Raw genomic sequence first — 17,608 nt, 5'->3', positions numbered from 1 at the left:
TCGCCGGCGACGAGCCCCCGTCGCCTGAGCCCTGCCAGGTGGGGCCGGCCCGTCAGGTGATTAGCTTAGTGCTAATCACCGTTAACTAACCCCCCCCTGAGGCTGACCAGTGGGCCCGACCCCCCTAACCATTTAATTAAATTAAAATAACCCCTGTTAACCCCCTGTCACTGACGTGTGGGTCCCACACGTCAGGTTTGACCCGGACCAGCCGCGTTGACCGCTGATGCAATGATGACGTCATGCTGACGCAATTATACATTTTCTGGAATTAAAATAATTCAGAAAATCCAGAAAATGATTTAATCTTCAAAAATTCATAGAAATTCAACCGTAGCTCCGATTGAAATAATTTATATATGAAAAATTATCAGAAAAATGCAATCTTTCCATCTGTACTAGTTTCATGCATGACAAACCAACCTATACATGCTGAATATGAGAAAACACATTATGGCATATATAAGAGACCTAATTTAGACATGCATTTGAACCTTTGGTTCAAATGGACTTCAAACCAATTGAACACTAGTTGCATTAGCTCAGCAGCATCACATCTACATGCCATGTTCATGCATCATATTGTTGCATATGATTGTGTATTGATTGCCGGCACCGTTCCTTCTCGATAGGTCCTGCTCCGGAGACGTTCCAGAGTACCTGTCTGTGAAGCAGTGCCTCCCTTGTTGATTTACCAGGCAAGCAAACCCCCTTGTTCATTTCGATAAAACCCTACTCTCTCGCTCCTGCTCTCAGTTATTGCATTAGAACAGCAACGATTCATCTGCTACTTTGTGCTGCGGTAGTTGAACCCATTCCTCTGCATGACCTGTCATTGCCACAGTAAATAGTTGAAACCCACTAGCATGTGTAGGAGTTGATTGAAGCCATTGATGTGTTCCTACCATGCTATGCCTGCTATTGCTTAGAGTGTGTCAGGTCTGGTTCATTGGGAATGAATTGGAGTGTCACGATATGTTCTGATGCTGAGAGTGAAGTGTGTGAACACGATTTGGTAAAGGTAGCGGTGAGAGGCCATGTAGGAGTACATGGTGGGTTGTCTCACTGGAACCGTCCTTAAGCCCTGAGTTCTGTGTATGTTGTCCAATGACTCGATACTACCACACATTGGGCTCCGGGCGCTCCAAGCCCTCTCGACTTATTAACCAACTTGATCTCTGTCCAGGAGTCGCAACTAGTTTCTGGTGTTTGTAGGTAGTGCTATTTTTCTACCAAGTGGCACCCGGCAGGGTGGGCTTGGGACAGACTAGGCACACGTGGCCCGGTGTACCGAGTGGCACCCGGTTGGTGGGCTCGGGAACACTGTACACATCGTTTGGGGCCGTAAGCGACACCCCGGCTGGATCTCCTTGCGGATGGAACCCGAATAGGCGATAAACCTGGACTAGAGTCTTGTGTGGTTAGTCAGGTCGTGGCCGACACCCTCGCCAGGCTTCCGCTTGAAGGTTGCCGAGATACATGACGTGTACATGGCGGTAAGTGGCGAGAGCGTGTGTGAAGAAGTACACCCCTGCAGGGTTAACATGATCTATTCGAATAGCCGGGTCCGCGGTTATGGACTTCTTGGATGCTTACATGGTACATAGACAACTTGAAGTGGATACTCTAAAATGCTCAAGACAAGTGTGAGTGCTATGGATGGCCTTCTCGTAGGGAGACGGGGATGAATCCATAGTAGTGTATTGTGTGGTGATTAGTGGACTCGTGTACGTTGTTTCACCTCCAGAGTTTCTGGTAGTCGTAGATTAGGATAGCCACAGAGTCAAAGCTGGCTTGCTGCAACTAAACCCCACATTACCCTCTTGATACAAATGCATGTATGATAGGATCTGATGTAAGTCTTGCTGAGTACCTTTGTACTCATGTTGCTTTACTTATGTTTTTGCAGCGGAGACTTCGGTCTTACTAGTGTTCTCGTGGACTTCGACTAGTAGCTAGTACCTCAGCTACGATCTTGATCGGATGTTGTAGATAGTCAGGCTCTTCAGCCTTTTTCATTTGTAGATGTCTGTACCCAGACATGTAATGCTTCCGCTTGTTGCTTGTATGCTCTGTATGATGGGTCTAGTGACCCCTGTTTGCAATAAATGCTATGATGGCTCTTCTGAGCCTTTATCTATATAATTGTGTGAGTTATGCTGTGATGCCATGTTGTACAGCACATACTTGCATGTTATGCGTACGTGTAATGTGTAGTGCTATGTGTGGGATCTGACTATCTAGTTGTTTATCTTTAGTAGCCTCTCTTACCGGGAAATGTCTCCTAGTGTTACCGCTGAGCCATGGTAGCTTGCTACTGCTCTGGAACACTTGGGCTGGCCGGCATGTGTCCTTCTTCGATCCTGTGTCTGTCCCTTCGGGGAAATGTCACGCTTTGAGTACCGGAGTCCTGTTAGCCCGCTACAGCCCGGTTTACCGGAGTCCTGCTAGCCCAGTGCTACAGCCCGGACCCACTTGCTGATGACCGACACGTTCGAAGCTGGGTCATGGATGCCTGTCCCTGTAAGTCTGTGCCACTTTGGGTTTACGACTAGTCATGTCAGCCCGGGATCCTTATCATATGGATGCTAGCGACACTATCATATACGTGAGCCAAAAGGCGCAAACGGTCCCGGGAAAAGGTAAGACGACACCCGTGGGGATACCGTGCGTGAGGCCGCAAGGTGATATGAGGTGTTACCGGCTAGATCGATGTGACATCGAGTCGGGGTCCTGACAATGTGCGACACCGCATATATGAAAAAGGGAAACTTTTACTGGATCAAATTCATCGTCTGCAGTGCTATGCTTGGAATTCATGTGAAATATATGATTGTACTTGTTGTTCTAAAGACCATAAGAAACACCTTCCTTACCAATTTTAGTTTAGTGATAATGGAATCGTATCTTCATATACTAAGGGTGTTTATAATTACTATGATGTTCAACAAATTGAAGAATTTGTTGCTTTTAGGGGTACTTGTGAAATTGCTTCTTTTATTGAAGAGTGTGATACTACTCTCTACAAATCTGAAAATTTGTCCATACTTAAATATTGCTATGATAATTATGCTTCTAATCCTTATATTAAACCATATATTGAGGACTCCTCCGCTGTCCAAGAAGAGACTAATATTTTGCAGGAGTCTATGGAAGAAGAAATTAATGACATTGTGAGCTCATTGGATGAAAAAGATGAGGAGGAGAGCAAAGAACAAAAGGAGGAAGAGCGGATTGACCACCCGTTCCCACCATCTTATGAGAGTAACTCTTTATCCCATACATTGTTTAATTTCCCTTCGAATTTACCGAAGGATGAATGCTATCATGATTGTTATGATCCCATTGATTCTTTTGAAATATCCATTTTTGATGATGCTTGCTATGCTTGTGGCCAAGATGCCAATATGAATTATGCTTATGGAGATGAACTTGCTATAGTTCCTTATATTAAACATGAAATTGTTGCTATTGCACCCACGCATGATAGTCCTATTATCTTTTTGAATTCTCCCGACTACACTATATCAGAGAAGTTTTCCCTTATTAAGGATTATATTGATGGGTTGCGTTTTACTACTACACATGATGATTTTGATAGGTATAATATGCATGTGCTTGCTGCTCCTACTTGCAATTATTATGAGAGAGGAACTACATCTCCGCCTCTCCATGTTTCCAATAAGATAAAAGTGCAAGAAACTGTTTATACTATGCATTGGCCTTTACTATATGTGCATGAATTATTCTTTTATGACATGCCGATGCATACGAAGAGAGTTAGACTTCGTTTTTGCATGATACATGTTACTTTGTGCTCACTACTAAGTCTCAAATCATGGTTGATTCAAATTGGCTTTGATATACCTTGGGATCCGGGTGGATCCATTACTTGAGCACTATATGCCTAGCTTAATGGATTTAAAGAAAGCGCTGCCAGGGAGACAACCCAGAAGTTTTAGAGAGTCATTTATTTCTGTTGTGTGCTTTTATAAAGTTTAAAAATAAAAATAATGTGCCAATATTTTCCTTTAGGATGTTTATGTTGCTTGTTGGTTTGTGCAGTGCAAGACAGAAACTTTGGCTGTAGTGCGCGATTTTACATTTTTTACTGGAACGTCAAACCGTTCTGAAACTTTTTGCACTGTCTTTCTATACAATTTTTTTATTTTTCCTAATTTTTCAGAATTTGTGGAGTTCCATAGGTATGGTGAATGTTCAGATTACTACAGACTGTCCTGTTTAAGACAGATTCTGTTTTTGATGCATAGTTTGCTTGTTTTGATGAAACTATCGATTTCTATCAGTCAATTAAGCCATGGAAAAGTTATATTGCAGTAGCTACAATGAAAAAACAAAATATGAATTGGTTTGCAACAGTACTTAGAGTAGTGATTGCTTTATTATACTAACGGATCTTACCGAGCTTTCTGTTGAGTTTTGTGTGGATGAAGTGTTTGAAGATCGAGGAGGTCTCGATGTGAGGAGAAGGAGGAGAGGCAAGAGCTCAAGCTTGGGGATGCCCAAGGCACCCCAAGTAAATATTCAAGGAGACTCAAGCGTCTAAGCTTGGGGATGCCCCGGAAGGCATCCCATCTTTCTTCAACAAGTATCGGTATGTTTTCAGATTCGTTTCGTTCATGTGGTATGTGCAAATCTTGGAGCATATTTTGCATTTAGTTTTCACTTTTCTTTGATGCACCATGCTGGTATGAGATAGTCCTTGGTTGATTTATAGAATGCTCATTTCACTTCACTTATATTTTTTGAGTATGGCTTTATAGAATGCTTCATGTGCTTCACTTATATCATTTGAAGTTTGGATTGCATGTTTCTCTTCACTTAGAAAACCGCCATTTGTAGAATGCTCTTTTGCTTCACTTATATTTGTTAGAGCGTGGGCATATCTTTTGTAGAAAGAATTAAACTCTCTTGCTTCATTTATATCTATTTAGAGAGATGACAGGAATTGGTCATTCACATGGTTAGTCATAAAATCCTACATAAAACTTGTAGATCACTGGATATGATATGTTTGATTCCTTGCAATAGTTTTGCGATATAAAGGTGGTGATATTAGAGTCGTACTAGTTGAGTAATTGTGAAATTGAGAAATACTTGTGTTGAGGTTTGCAAGTCCCGTAGCATGCACGTATGGTAACCGTTGTGTGACAAATTTGAAGCATGAGGTGTTTCTTTGATTGACTTCCTTATGAGTGGTGGTCGGGGATGAGCGATGGTATTTTCCTACCAATCTATCCCCCTAGGAGCATGCGCGTAGTGCTTGGTTTTGATGACCTGTAGATTTTTGCAATAAGTATGTGAGTTCTTTATGGCTAATGTTGAGTCCATGGATTATACGCTCTCTCACCCTTCCATCATTGCTAGCCTCTTCGGTATTGTGCATTGCCCTTTCTCACCTTGAGAGTTGGTGCAAACTTCACCGGTGCATCCAAACCCCGTGATATGATACGCTCTATCACACATAATCCACCTTATATCTTCCTCAAAACAGCCACCATACCTACTTATTATGGCATTTCCATAGCCATTCTGAGATATATTGCCATGCAACTTCCATCATCATCATATACATGACTTGAGCATTGATTGTCATATTGCTTTGCATGATCGTAAGATAGATAGCATGATGTTTTCATGGCTTGTCTATTTTTTGATGTCATTGCTACGCTAGATCATTGCACATCCCGGTACACCACCAGAGGCATTCATATAGAGTCATACTTTGTTCTAGACATCGAGTTGTAATATTGGGTTGTAAGTAAATAAAAGTGTGATGATCATCATTATTAGAGCATTGCCCCAGTGAGGAAAGGATGATGGAGACTATGATTCCCCCACAAGTCGGGATGAGACTCCGGACTTAAAAAAAAATAAAAGAGGCCAAAGAAGCCCAAATAAAAAAGAGAGGCCAAAGAAGCCCACCAAAACAAAAAATTGAGAGAAAAAAGAGAGAAGGGGAATGTTACTATCCTTTTACCACACTTGTGTTTCAGAGTAGCACCATGTTCTTCCTATAGAGAGTCTCTTGAGTTATCACTTTCATATACTAGTGGGAATTTTCATTATAGAACTTGGCTTGTATATTCCGATGATGGGCTTTCCCAAATGCCCGAGGTCTTCATGAGCAAGCAAGTTGGATGCACACCCACTTAGTTTCCAGTTTGAGCTTTCATACACTTATAGCTCTTAGTGCATCCGTTGCATGGCAATCCCTACTCCTCACATTGACATCAATTGATGGGCATCTCCATAGCCCGTTGATTAGCCACGTCGATGTGAGACTTTCTCCCTTTTGTCTTCTCCACACAACCTCCATCATCATATTCTATTCCACCCATAGTGCTATGTCCATTGCTCGCGCTCATATATTGCGTGAAGGTTGAAAAAGTTTGAAAATACTAAAGTATGAAACAATTGCTTGGCTTGTCATCGGGGTTGTGCATGATGGGAGCATTTTGTGTGACGAAGATGAAGCATAGCCAAACTATATGATTTTGTAGGGATGAGCTTTCTTTGGCTATGTTATTTTGAGAACACATAATTTCTTGGTTGGTATGCTTGAAGTATTATTGTCTTAATGTCAAATGATAGACTATTGCTTTAAATCACTCATGTCTTAATATTCGTGCCATGATTAGATTACATGATCAAGATTATGCTAGGTAGCATTCCACATCAAAAATTATCCTTTTTATCATTTACCTACTCGAGCACGAGCAGGAATTAAGCTTGGGGATGCTGATACGTCTCTGTCGTATCTATAATTTTTGATTGTTCCATGCCAATATTCTACAACTTTAATATACTATTGGCAACTTTTTATTCTATTTTTGGGACTAACATATTGATCCAGTGCCCAGTGCCAGTTCCTGTTTGTTGCATGTTTTTGTTTCGAAGAAAATCCATATCAAACGGAGTCCAAATGGGATAAAAACTTACAGAGATTTTTTTGGAATATATGTGATTTTTGGGAAGAAGAATCAACGTGAGACAATGCCCGAGGGGGCCACGAGGCAGGGGGCGCGCCCTGACCCTCTTGGACACCCCGTAAGGCAGTTGGTGCCCTTCATTCGCCGCAATAAAGCCAATATCCGGATACAAATCGTGTTAAAATTTCAGCCCAATCGGAATTACGGATCTCGGGGAATATAAGAAACGGTGAAAGGCCAGAATCGGGAACGTGGAAATAGAGAGCGGCAGATCCAATCTCGGAGGGGATCTCGCCCCTCCACTGCCATGGAAGCCATGGACCAGGGGGTAAACCCTTCTCCATCTAGGTACAAGGTCAAGGAAGAATAATAATAAGAAGAAGAAGGAGGGCTCTCTCCCCCTCTCTCCCGGTGGCGCCGGAACGCCGCTGGGGCCATCATCGTGTGACGGCGATCTCAACACCCCCGTCATCTTCACCAACATCTTCATCACCTTCCCCCATCTATCTACATCGGTCCACTCTCCCGCAAGCCGTTGTACCCTCTACTTTAACATGGTGCTTTATGCTTCATATTATTATCCAATGATGTGTTGCCATCCTATGATGTCTGAGTAGATTTTCGTTATCCTATCAGTAATTGGTGAATTGCTATGATTGGTTTAAATTTCTTGTGGTTATGTTGCTGTCCTTTGGTGCCCATCATATGAGCGCACGCGTGGATCACACCATAGGGTTAGTTGTATGTTGATAGGAATATGTATTGGAGGGCAAGAGTGATAGAAGCTTCAACCTAGCATAGAAATTTATGCATATGGGATTGAAGGGGGACCAATATATCTTAATGCTATGGTTGGGTTTTACCTTAATGAACGTTAGTAGTTGCGGATGCTTGCTAATAGTTCCAATCATAAGTGCATAGAATTCCAAGTCAGGGATGACATGCTAGCAGTGGCCTCTCCCACATAAAACTTGCTATCGGTCTAGTAAAGTAGTCATTTGCTTAGGGACAATTTCGCAACTCCTACCACCACTTCTCCACACTCGCTATACTAACTTTATTGCCTCTTTACCTAAAACAGCCCCTAGTTTTTATTTATGTGATCTTTATATTCTTGCAAACCTATCACGTTACACCTACAAAGTACTTCTAGTTTCATACTTGTTCTAGGTAAATCGAACGTTAAGCATGCGTAGAGTTGTATCGGTGGTTGATAGAACTTGAGGGAATATTTGTTCTACATTTAGCTCCTCATTGGGTTTGACACTCTTACTTATCAAAAGAGGCTACAATTGACCCTCTATACTTGTGGGTTATCACGTGTGTGTGATAAAGTGTGGCCCGAGGGCCGGGTCTACTTAAGTGGGTGTTGTATGATACGTCTCCAACGTATCTATAATTTTTTATTGTTCCATGCTATTATATTATCATTCTTGGATGTTTTACAATCATTTTATAGCAACTTTATATCATTTTTTGGACTAACCTATTGACATAGTGCCAGTTGCTATTTTTTACTTCGCAGAAAATCAATACCAAACGGAGTCCAAACACAGCGAAATTTTTTGAGAATTTTTCTGGGCCAGAAGACACAGGATGGGCCAAAGAAGTACTAGAGGGGTGCGCCGAGGGGGGAACAACCCACCTAGGCTTGTGCCCAGCTCAGTGGCCTCCCGCACCACCTCTTTGCTCTATAAATACCCCAATTTTCCAAAAACCCTAGGGGAGTCAACGAAACACAATTCCAGCTGCCGCAAGTTCCAGAAACCACATATCCAATCTAGAAAACATCATGGAGGGGTTCATCATCCTAATTGGTGCCTCTCCGATGATGCATGAGTAGTTCATTGTGGACCTACAGATCCGTAGACAGTAGCTAGATGGATTTCTCTCTCTCTCTTTTGATTCTCAATATAGCGGTCTCTTGGAGATCTATTTGATGTTACCCTTTTTGCGGTGTGTTTGTTGGGATCCGATGAACTTTGAGTTTATGATCAGATCTATTTTATCCATGAAAGTTATTTGAGTTTTGATCTCTTATATGCATGATTACTTATAGCCTCATATTTCTTCTTCGAATCTTTGGTTCAGTTAGGCCAACTAGATTAATTTTTCTTGCCATGGGAAGAGGTGCTTTCTGATGGGTTCGATCTTACGGTGCTCAATCCCAGTGACAGAAGGGGAAATGGCATGTATGTATCATTGCTATTAAGGATAACAAGATGGAGTCTATTCCTACATGAATAGATCTTGTGTACATCATGTCATAATTTGATGACCCACAGGTATAGGGGATCAATTGTAGCTCTTTTCGATAAGAGTGTCGAACCCAACGAGGAGCAGAAGGAAATGACAAGTGGTTTTCAGCAAGGTAATGTCTGCAAGTGCTAAAATTGTAAGTAGCAGAGTAGTTTGATAGCAAGGTAATTTGTAACGAGCAAGTAACAATAATAGTAGAAAAAGTGCAGCAAGGTAGCCCAATCCTTTTGAGGCAAAGGACATGCCAAAACGGTCTCTTATAATAAGCAAAGCGTTCTTGAGGGTACACGGGATTTTCATCTAGTCACTTTCATCATGTTGGTTTAATTCATGTTTGGTAATTTGATAATTTGATATGTGGGTGGACCGGGGCTTAGGTGTCGTTCTTACTTGACCAAACCTCCTACTTATGATTAACCCTCCCGCAAACATCCGCAACTACGAGAAAAGTATTAAGAATAAATTATAACCATAGCATTAAACTTTTGGATTCAATCGGTCCCTTAAGGAATAGCGCATAAACTTGGGTTTAAGCTTCTGTCACTCTCACAACCCATCATCTAATTGCTACTCCACAATGCACTCCCTTAGGCCCAAATGTGGTGAAGTGTCATGTAGTCGACGTTCACATGACACCACTAAGGGAATCACAACGTACATACTATCAAAATATCGAACACATATCAAGTTCACATGATTACTTGCAACATGATTCCTCCAATGCCCTCAAGAACAAAAGTAACTACTCACAAATGATAATCATGCTCAAGATCAAAGGGGTATTAAATATCATATTGGATCTGAACATATAATCTTCCACCAAATAAACATATAGTAATCAAGTGAGGGGTAGCTAATTTTGGTTCCGGTCGAGATGAAGATACCCCAAACAAACCCCTCAAAGGATTGTTTTCCATAGTAACAAGTGGAAATAAATTTCAGCACACAATATAAATGTTTCCTTACCAAATTCCACTTACTAAAGGCGCTTCACTCCTCGGCAATGGCGCCAAAAAATAGCCTTGATGACCCACAAGTATAGGGGATCAATTTTAGCTCTTTTCGATAAGTAAGAGTGTCGAACCCAATGAGGAGAAGAAGCAAATGACAAGTGGTTTTCAGCAAGCTAATGTTTGCAAGTGCTGAAATTGTAAGTAGCAGAGTAGTTTGATAGCAAGGTAATTTGTAACCACCAAGTAAAGATAATAGTAGCAAAAGTGCAGCAAGGTATCCCAATCCTTTTGAGGCAAAGGACAGACAAAACGGTCTTTTATAATAAGCAAAGCGTTCTTGAGGGTACACGGGATTTTCATCTAGTCACTTCCATCATGTTGGTTTAATTCGTGTTCGGTACTTTCATAATTTGGTATGTGGGTGGACCAGTGCTTAGGTGCTGTTCTTACTTGAACAAACCTCCTACTTATGATTAACCCTGCCGCAAGCATCCGCAACTACGAGAAAAGTGTTAAGAATAAATTCTAACCATAGCATTAAACTTTTGGATCCAATCGGTCCCTTACAGAATAGTGCATAAACTGGCGTTTAAGCTTTTGTCACTCTCGCAACCCATCATCTAATTGCTACCCCACAATGCACTCCCTTAGGCCCAAATATGGTGAAGTGTCATGTAGTCGAGGTTCACATGACACCACTAAGGGAATCACAACATACATACTATCAAAATATTGAACACATATCAAGTTCACATGATTACTTGCAACATGATTCCTCCCGTGCCCTCAAGAACAAAAGTAACTACTCAAAAATGATAATCATGCTCAATATCAGAGGGGTATTAAATAGCATATTGGATGTGAACATATAATCTTCCACCAAATAAACCATATAGTAATCAACTACAAGACGTAATCAACACTACTAGTCACCCACAAGCACCAATCTATAGTTTTGATAACAATATTGAGCACCAGAGATTAACTAGGGTTTGAGATGAGATGGTGATGTTGAAGATGTTGATGGAGATTGCCCTCCCCAAGATGGGAGAGTTGTTGGTGATGATGATGACGATGATTTCCCCTACGGGAGGGATGTTCCCCCGGCGGAATCGGTCCGCCGGAGGGAAAAAGTGCTCCTGCCCAAGTTCTGCCTCGAGATGGCGGCGCTCCATCCCGAGAGTCCTCTCCTTATTTTTTTAGGTCAAAATGACTTATATACCAGAAGATGGGCACCGAAGGTGGAACTGGGTGAGCACAACCCACTAGGGCGCGCATGGGCTCCCTAGCGCGCCCAGATGGGTTGTGCCCACCTGGTGGCCCCCCTTGGTAGTTATTTGCTCCAATATTCCTCAAATATTCCATAAAAGTTCTCTGTGAAGTTTCAGCTTATTTGGAGTTGTGAAGAATAGGTAGCCTGACGTAGCTTTTCCAGGTCCAGATTTCCAGCTGCTAGAATTCTCCCTCTTTGTGTATACCTTGCATATTATGAGAGAAAAGGCATTAGAATTACCACAAAAGCATTATTATGGATAAAAACATCTTAAATAATAGTAAGAAAACATGATGCAAAATGGACGTATCAACTCCCCCAAGCTTAGACCTCGCTTGTCCTCAAGCGAAAACCGAAATCGAAAACATGTCCACATGCTTAGAGAGAGAGGTGTCGATAAAAACAAAATACAGACATAGAAGAATCATGTAGATTATTATAACAGCAACAAACTTAAACATAAAATTTTTATCATATACTTCTATCATATACTTCTCATGAATAAGTAATAGTTCATCACACAAATGAAGTATAAAGCAAAAACTCTATTAAAAACCAACAAACTATGTTCTCAGTCAATTTTGCAACTACAATTCATCATCTTTTCAGGAAGGGTCACATATCAGAGCCTTTAGGCAAGTCCACATACTCAACCATCATATAGTCTTCTATGATTGCTAACACTCACCGCGTACACATGAGCAAAACGTTTCAACCGGACACATAGAAAGATAGGGGCTTATAATTTCGCCTCCCAACGTATTCACCTCAAGAGTGATGTCAACAAAAATAATTCATGCTATCTATATTCAACTGGACATATGTGCCTAGATCTTTCCTCGCCACACGATGCTTGCCAAAGGAAAAAAATAAAAAGGGATATAAGGAAAACTTTGACTCATTGCATAAAAGTAAATACATAAAAGTAAAAGATGGGCCCTTTGCACAGGGAAGCAGAGGTTGCCATGCACTTATTTGTTTGTATGCTCAAAACCTTAATGCAAAAGAATGTCACGTTGCATTGCCCCTTGTGATAGCGACCTTTATTATGCAGTCTGTCACTTTTATTCTTCACCATCACAAGTTTGTGCAACGCTCAATTTTCTCTTACACTAAATGCTCTCACACTTTTAGAAGAAATTTTTATTGCCTTTTGCACCGTTGACAACTTACTTGAGGGATCTTGCTCAATCCCTAGGTAGGTATGGTGGACACTTGAAAGTAAGATTTGGGTTTAAGGGTTTTTGGATGCACAAGTAGTATCTCTACTTAGTGCGGAATTTTTGACTAGCAAAGATAGGGGCAAGCACCACATGTTAAAGGATCTATGACAATATGACTTCTATGTGAATATAAACAAACATAAACCATTAAGTTGTCTTCCTTGTCCAACATCAACAATTTTGGCATATAATATTTTGATGAGGGCTCACAATCACAAATGATTTCTAGGATAGTATATTTATATGTGAATCTTCTCTTCCCTTATTGATTCTTTCATGAGTTGCATCATTGACTAATGCTATGTTTGTCAATCTCTAATAAATTTTTCTACTTATACTTTTCCTTATGCAGTGTCATCACCTACCATAAGATTAGTATATGATCTTTTCTTCCTTTATTTCCTTTCTTTTATTTATTTATTATTTCTTTTCTTTAATTTGCAACATGAAAGTAAAGAAAGCAAAAACTCAAACTAAACTTTATTATATAACTTGCACATGATTACAAGGATAGATCACTAAGCAAACTCTCAAAGAAGAAAGGATCGAACTAAACTTTTATTCATCTAAAGAAAAAGATCGAACTAAAATAAGTAAATGTAGAAATATAGTGGGATGATACGATACTGGGGCACCTCCCCCAAGCTTGGCGGAAGCCAAGGGGAGTGCCCATACCTGATACTCAATTTTCCTTTGGTGATGAAGAAGAAGGTGGTGGTGAAGAGATCTTGTCATTGGATTTCCATGGCAGTGGTCCGCCATCGTGAGAGGAGGAGTGAGTCTCACGGGTCCTGCAACTAGCAGCCAAACTCATACCTTTAAACTTCGCCTCATATTCAAAGACTTGGTTTTGGAGATCATCGATCTAGCTTTGGAGGAAGTTGATTTGCTCGTTGGGGGTGAAGACGATGTCCTTCATGGGCTTGCCATCCACCTTGAGATCATGAGAGAGGTCTGTGATCATGAGGTGATTAGCATTGAGCCCACGCTCCACCATCCCCTTGCATCGGAAGGCATCTTGCTCCATAGATTCAAGTATGGCCTCCATGGTTCCCGTCCCCTTGGGACATGGCACATCGCGAAGGTGAAGCACCCCCTCATGCATCTGGATGGTCTGGGGGTGCTGCACCACCTGCCGCAGATATGGATTGATGACGTTCTTGAAGAACTTGTCCTTGGAGGAGCTTGAGGTGGCCATGGTAGATGGGATCTGGCAGAAAAACAGCAAGAAAAGAGAATAGAGGATTTCTCCACGATACGGTGATCAACAGGTTCGGGAAGTATATGTGGATTTTTTATCTTGGGGGACTAGCAAACGGAAGAAAAACGGAGTCCAGAAGGTGTCCCAGGTGGGCACAACCCACCTGGGCGCGCCAGGCTGGCGCGCCCTTGTGTCTTGTGCCCACCAGGGTACGCCTCCCAGTAGTTTCTTATTTTCCTATTTTTCTAAATATTCTAAAACTAACAAAAAATATTTTTGCGGATTTTTCGGAGTCCGTTTTCTTACCGCATCACGTACCTCCTTATTTTCACGATTCTAGAGTGTTCCAGAAGGACTCTTTTATGTGTTCTTTTGGTGTCAAAGTTTGGATAATATTACTTTCAACATTAATGGGTGTACATGAGATATAATGCTTTATTCGTTGCCCATTGACAACCTTCGGATTAGTACCTTCGGAATTATTTATTTTGATGGCTCCAGACCGATAAACCTCCTCGATAACATAGGGGCCTTCCCATTTTGAGATGAGTTTTCCTGCAAAGAATCTAAAACGAGAGTTGTACAAAAGAACATATTCTCTGACTTTAAACTCACGCTTTTGGATTCTTTTGTCATGCCATCTTTTAACTTTTTCTTTGAATAATTTTGCATTTTCATAAGCTTGGGTTCTCCATTCATCTAAAGAGCTAATATCAAATAGCCTCTTTTCACCAGCAAGTTTGAAATCATAATTGAGCTCTTTGATGTCCCAATATGCTTTATGTTCTAACTCAAGAGGCAAATGACAAGCTTTTCCATAAACCATTTTATAAGGAGACATACCCATAGGATTTGTATATGTTGTTCTATAAGCCCAACGTGCATCATCTAATTTCTTAGACCAATTCTTCCTGGACCTATTGAAAGTCTTTTGCAAAATTAATTTTATTTCTCTATTGCTAATTCCAACTTGACCACTAGACTGAGGATATAAGGTGATGCAATTCTATGGTTAACATCATACTTGGCAAGCATTTTACGGAAAACACCATGAATAAAGTGTGAACCACCATCAGTCATTAAATATCTAGGGACTCCAAACCTTGGGAAAATAACTTCCTTAAGCATTTTAATAGAGGTGTTGTGATCAACACTACTGGTTGGAATAGCCTCTACCCATTTAGTAACATAATCAACATCAACTAAAATATGTGTATACCCTTTAAAGGAAAAGGTCCCATGCAATCAAATCTCCAAACATCAAATGGTTCAACAACAAGTGAATAATTTATAGGCATTTCTTGATGCTTACCGATGTTACCTATTCTTTGACATTCATCACAAGATAAGACGAACTTACGGGCATCCTTGAAGAGAGTAGGCCACTAAAATCCAGATTGCAATACCTTGTGATCAGTTCTATATCTAGCATGATGCCCTCCATAAGCTTCGGAGTGACATTTACGTAGGATTTGTCCCTGTTCATGCTCAGGTACATAACGTCTAGTAATACCATCTACTCATTCCTTATAAAGATGTGGGTCATCCAAAAGTAATGTCTTAAATCATAGAAGTATTTTTTATTTTGTTGGTATGTAAAGCTAGGCGGTAAATATGTAGCAACAATGTAATTAGCATAATCAGCATACCAAGGAGTACTGTGAGCAACATTTATTGCAGCTAACTGCTCATTAGGAAAACTATCATCAATAGGTAGTGGGTCATCAGGCACATTTTCAATCCTAGATAAATTATCAGCTACGGGGTTCTCAGCTCCTTTTCTACCAATGATATGTAAATCAAATTCTTGTAACAAGAGAAACCATCGAATAAGTCTATGTTTGGCATCTTTCTTTTCCATCAGATATTTAATAGTAGCATGGTATGTGTGAACAGTTACTTTGAAATCAACAATATAAGGTCTAAATTTATCACAAGCAAACACCACTGCTAAGAGTTCCTTTTCAGTAGTACCATAATTTCTTTGAGCACTGTCTAGAGTTTTACTAGCATAATGAATAACATTCAGTTTCTTATCAACTCTTTGTCCTAGAACAGCACCAACAACATAATCACTAGCATCACACATAATTTCAAAAGGCAAGTTCCAATCAGGTGGTTGAACAATAGGTGCAGAAATTAAGGCTTTCTTGGGTGTTTCAAAGGCTTCTAAACAATCATCATAAAAACAAAAGGAATATCCTTTTGCAAAAGATTCTTAAGTGGCCCAGAAACTTTAGAAAAGTCTTCAATAAATCTCCTAAAGAAACCAGCATGACCTAAGAAACTACGAATACCTTTTATATCTTTAGGACATGGCATTTTCTCAATTGCATCAACCTTAGCTTTGTCCACTTCAATACCTCTTTCAGAAATTTTATGACCCAAGACAATGCCTTCATTAACCATAAAGTGGCACTTCTCCCAATTCAAGACAAGATTTGTTTGTTCACATCTCTGCAAAACTCGATCAAGATTGCTTAAACAATCATCAAAATACTTCCCATAAACAGAGAAGTCATCCGTGAAAACCTCAACAATATTTTCACAAAAGTCAGAGAATATAGCAGTCATACATCTTTGAAAGGTAGCAGGTGCATTACATAAATTGAAAGGCATACATCTATAAGCATAGGTTCTAAAGGGACAAGTAAAAGTGGTCTTTTCTTGATCAGGTTGAGAAATAGCTATTTGTGAAAAACCAGAATATCCATCAAGGAAGCAAAAATGTGTGTGCTTAGATAATCTTTCAAGCATTTGATCAATAAAAGGCAGAGGGTAATGATCTTTTCTAGTTGCTTTGTTTAATTTTCTAAAATCAATTACCATTCCATAACTTGTAACAATTCTTCATGGAATAAGTTCATTCTTGTCATTAGGAACAACATTTATACCTCCTTTCTTAGGGACACAATGAACAGGACTCCCCCATCTACTATCAGCTATAGGATAGATTATACCTGCTTCCAGAAGTTTTAATATTTCCGTTCTTATCACTTCTTTCATCTTCGGGTTTAACCGGCGTTGGTGATCAACAACGGGTTTAGCATCAAGTTCCATATTAACTTTGTGCTGACATAGAGTGGGACTAATGCCCTTTAAATCATCAAGAGTATATCCAATAGCAGCTCGGTGCTTCCTTAGAACTTTCAATAATCTTTCTTCTTCATGTTCTGAAAGGTTAGCATTGATAATAACTGGATATATCTTCTTTTCATCAAGATAAGCATATTTTAAAGTGTTTGGCAATTGTTTTAATTCAAACACAAGATCACCTTTAGGTGGAGGTGGACCTCCTAGAGTTTCAATAGGCAAATTGTGTTTAAGTAGAGGACGTTGTTCAAAGAAAATCTTATCTATTTCATTTCTTGCATGCATATGAAAATCATTTTCATGGTCTAGCAATATTGTTCTAAAGGATCAGTAAGTGGTACAACAATAGAAGCAAGACCAATTAATTCATCCTTACTAGGCAATTCTTTTTCATGAATCTTTCTACTAATCTTGGAAAAATTAAACTCATGAGACTCATCACCAAAACTAGCACCGACAGTTTGTTTCTCACAATCTATTTTAGCATTAACGGTGTTCAAGGAAGGTCTACCAAAGATAATGGGACAAAATTCATCTTGTGGGGAACCAAGAACAAGAAAATCAGTAGGGTATTTTATTTTTCCCACACAAGACTTCAACATCTCTAACAATCCCAATTGGTGATATAGTGTCTCTATTAGCAAGTTTAATAG

The sequence above is a fragment of the Triticum aestivum genome, chromosome 1A (assembly GCF_018294505.1).
Source record: "Triticum aestivum cultivar Chinese Spring chromosome 1A, IWGSC CS RefSeq v2.1, whole genome shotgun sequence".
Lineage (NCBI taxonomy): Eukaryota > Viridiplantae > Streptophyta > Magnoliopsida > Poales > Poaceae > Triticum > Triticum aestivum.
The sequence above is the reverse complement of the archived record's forward strand: the minus strand, read 5'-3'. Positions refer to the sequence as shown.